This window comes from Schistocerca gregaria, chromosome 9, assembly GCF_023897955.1.
Source record: "Schistocerca gregaria isolate iqSchGreg1 chromosome 9, iqSchGreg1.2, whole genome shotgun sequence".
NCBI classification, from domain to species: Eukaryota; Metazoa; Arthropoda; class Insecta; order Orthoptera; family Acrididae; genus Schistocerca; species Schistocerca gregaria.
In genome coordinates this window covers 224,980,772-224,984,996 of record NC_064928.1, presented here as the reverse complement: position 1 = coordinate 224,984,996, position 4,225 = coordinate 224,980,772, and the positions used below count along the sequence as shown (strand labels likewise).

Genomic DNA, 4,225 nt, shown 5'->3' with positions numbered 1-4,225 from the left:
ATAAAAACTTTTCTTTAAATATTGTACATAGCACAACCACTAAATCTTAGCATGAAATACACTGGCTGTGCAAGTAAGTTTTAATTCTGCGGTAACAATCGAACTGCTGTTCTTTAAACATTTTTGTTGTTGAAATGTTCAGTGTATTTTTCTTCTTATTTTCTTGCACGTACGAGTATGTATTAGTGCGTGAAGAAGGGCAATGGAAAACAACATTGTAAACTTTATACATATTTTTGAAGACTTCCACAAGGGCTGGATTGGGTTGGAAGGGGGCAAGTGAAGATTATTTTAGTCAAACACTTTTACATTCAGAACAAACATTTGAAGAAAAGAAATGTGACTAGGGATCTTGGCTAGAATTAGACACACTGCTCTGAAATTGCAGTAATATTTGTGTAATGGTATATGGAGCATTTGTTTAGGTGCATCTAAGGAAAATATTTAGCCAACAGTCTGTACAAAAACTTTAGCAGGGGTTTTTCCTTTAATATAGTAAATTTGTGTCACAGTCATGGCTGAATAGGAAATGCAGATAACTGCTGATCCCTAGAATGTTCCACTTGCTCTCTTTAAATGTGTTTCTGTACTGTGTCAAAATTGTGTTTTGAACTTATTTTGTGTGTGAGTGCTGTTAACATGAAACCCCAGAAATTATGATCTGTTAACCGATTGCATCATGTGCCGATGTACAACAATCAATGCTCATAGAACAGTCATGTGCAATTATTACTCTGATATGGCACTAAAATAAGCATTGCACTGCCATGTTATAATATTAATAATGGCTCCTTGAAACAGGTAAGGTTTTATTGTATATGGGAGTGGCAACTCATTAAATAGTGAAGATGCAAATGAGCAATGTGGATATGCAGATTGCCTTAAACGAGAGGGTCTAAATTATGGTTTGAAGTTTTCTTTCCAAGCTACATCAGAAAAAATCTTCAGTGTTGACCAACCCTAGAATCACATCTCCAGTTTATTAGTACACAGTGTAACTGCATCTTTTACACATGTTTGTGAACATGAACCAACCAAAGGAAGGAAAAAACCAGAAGTGAAAAACCAAAATGAACGCAAATATAGGTCGTGAAACCGTCCGTCTCCGTACACAGGCGCTAACTACCCCCTTGAGGGGGAGGGACTCCTTTTAGTCGCCTCTTACGACAGGCAGGAATACCTCGGGCCTATTCTAACCCCCGGACCTGCAGGGGGGAGTATGTATGTATATTTAAATTTATTTCATACACAGGACAATGATTTTTCCTCTTACTATTAATAGAAGGTAGTCTAGCTATCCATACAGCAGAATCATCCTGCAATCAGCTTCAAACGCTGGTTCTCGAAATTGTCTCAATAGTGTTCTCCAGAAACAATGTCATCTTCCATTCATCGATTCCCATTTGAATTTCCAAAGCACATCTGTAATACTTGCATGTGTATTTGAAACTACCAATAACAAACCTAGAAGCCAGAGTGTGAATTGCCTCGATGTCTTGCTTTAATCCTACCTGGTGGGGATTCCAAACACTATCAGTACCAAAGAATGGGTCACAAATGAACAACATTTTCCTAAAATTATTCCAACAAACAAAAGTCGACTACTTGCCTTACACGGTTATCCCATTTCAAGACACTTAGCAGTGTTCCCTTAGACATTTACATGACCTGATTGTGTCAAGCAGGATACTAATAGTGCTGTATTCAAACTTTATGGATTTGTTATTGCTAATGCGCATTAACTGATTTTTCACAACTAGAGCTAGCTGACATTCATCACATTAGCCAAAAATTCTGTTCTAGTCATATCATCCTACAGTCACCTAATGGCAACACCTTCCTGTAAACCATAGTATCATCACTAAACAGGCCCAGACTGCTGCTGACCCTATCCCTTTATGTATATAAAGAAAAATAAAGGTCCTGTCACACTTACCTCAGCAAATGTGTAAATAACATGGGTTCTTGACTAAATTTAAATTCTAATCTGGAACTGACAAATTCAATGGCAGAAAGTGACATTCTGTGCCAGACAGACTCAGCCTGGTTTTCCCACTTCCCGAGTAATCACCTTAAATGCTTCAGCTGTCTGAGCACACTTCACATCCAACCCTAATTCCTGACTTGTCACACACTACAGATGGGTCCCTCATTACTTGCTGCTTCACGTTGATTCCCACAAGAGTTCAGATAAGAGTGCATCTGCACCAAGTGTTCTTTGGGGGGGGGGGGGGGGGTTACAAAAGACGTGGGTATAAGAATTTGATTTTTATTTTTTGTCGGAAAATAATGGTTTGGATTTCTCTTTGATTTTATATATGTTTGTTGAGTTTTGGATGACAGTCTTAATTTACTTTGAAATAATTAACTACACAAGTAATTTTCACAGGTTCCATGAGTACTTGTTCAGCTACAACAACATATTGCAGGGACTGTTTGCTCTAGATGGCGGGTGATTGATCTGCAGTGAATATCCTGCTGAATTGGTTGGCCCAAATGGTTGTTACGGTATCACTTCCTGTTTGCCATGTAATGTTTGGTATTCACTCATGCTTCGTAAGGCGCATTATGTGTTTCACTGCATATATTTGGGCAAGTTACTCATTGAGTTGTGTTTCTCTCTTTGATATTACTCCACCAAATCAAATATTTAAGAGAAACCTGAGGAAACCTCCCGTTTTCGGTATTTGCTGTCTTAAGGACGTACTGCCTGATCGTCGCATTGGTCGCTTTTCTCTCCCAAACGTGTACATTTATCGCCTGCTAACTTCTGTCGCGTGCTGCGGAATGCGGAGACACTACAAGCAACACAGTAGAACACAGTAGAAGCTACTAAGTTGATGCAATCGGCCAGTAGGAAGTAGCACAATTCAAGTTTCTGTTATCGATTATTCAATAATTGGCCGGGTTTAGTGCCTTCGTTCATGCAACTCTTAACGTCCTCGCTCATGTCCGTGGTCTGGCAGCCATGTTGCGAAAGAAAATGTGAGAAGTGTTAATATGTAGTAAAAACCTAAGAAATCCTCCTGTTTTCGTCATTTGCTATCTAATAGATGTAATGCCAGAGCGTCACATTGGTCGCATTTCTCTCTCAAACGTGTAAATTTATTTTGTATATTGTAACAAATAAGCTCTGACACAAATATTAAGTCATGAGCGTCGTCTTCGGAATTAGACTAACTGTACTAAAACATTAGGTATATAGTACATTACTCAAATTAAAGTTTGTACTGACTCTAAACGATGCAGTACTTACAAGTAACACATTAAAAAAGATTTAAGCCTGAAAGCCGACATCATGAACACTTGTTAGATGGCGAGCCGCTAAGGGCGGCTCGTACTGTGAACAACGGATGCAACGATACTGAGGTGCCCACTTTAGAAAGTGTGGGCAAGAACACGTGGTGTTGCTACGAGCGCCATCTAGTAGGCGCAGAAACAACTAGGCTACTGTACATTCAAAATTAGACACATGAAATTGTGATGCAGCTGATTCAGGCATAAAGTAAGAATTAATAATAACAGGATGTAGTTACATATTTATCTACTTTAAATAGATATACATTTTTTAACGTAAAAACGTTAGTTATGACATACAAGAAAACAGCAAAGATGTGACAGGAAAACAACATTTCGGTAAACTGCATGAGGAAGTCTGACTCAACGATAAAGCAACGGCTTTAAACAGTCAAAAAAGTTTTTATTTCGCTGCTGCAGCTGTTCGTTGAGAATGAAGCCATCATAACGAGTGAGATGTTTGAAAATCTCCAATTCCTTTAAGACATCTAACCTACGGCCCTCCTTTTACGTATGCAGAATATTGTTATCGCCTATGGCTATAGGCACGTGTCAAGTAATTAAGAGATGATCGGCAAAGGATGAATTTAGGGGCTTGGTGCCGTTCTTTCTCAAAAGATGTTCTTTATATCTGATGGTGAAAGGACGCAGGGGTTGCCCTATACAATAGGAGGAGCAGGTATCGCAGATCTTATAAAGGCCAGAACCTTCTGTAGGGGAGCGAATGGATCTCAAATTATGAATGAAGTATCTCTTTGGATTATTATTAGCAGAGAAGGCAACATTTCAGTTGTATTTGTTGCGAAGCATGCGCTGAATGATTGGGAGTGGGTCCTATGAAAGAAATAGAAAAACGTGATTTTGGGTTAGTTTCAGTGCATGAGGTGTTGAGCGTGGTAGTTCTTACAGTTTTCTTTTTTAGGATGTC

The 4,225-nt window shown here is 38.8% G+C and overlaps 1 long non-coding RNA gene across 1 annotated transcript in view; it reads right to left on the bottom strand.

The window, feature by feature from the left end:
• Positions 1–3,331, bottom strand: part of LOC126291825 (uncharacterized) — an 11,487-nt gene extending 8,156 nt beyond the window's left edge. The window contains exon 1 of the long non-coding RNA XR_007551884.1: positions 3,257–3,331. This is a non-coding gene — a long non-coding RNA (uncharacterized LOC126291825). The remainder of the gene's footprint in view (positions 1–3,256) is intronic.
• Positions 3,332–4,225: the final 894 nt, after the last annotated feature.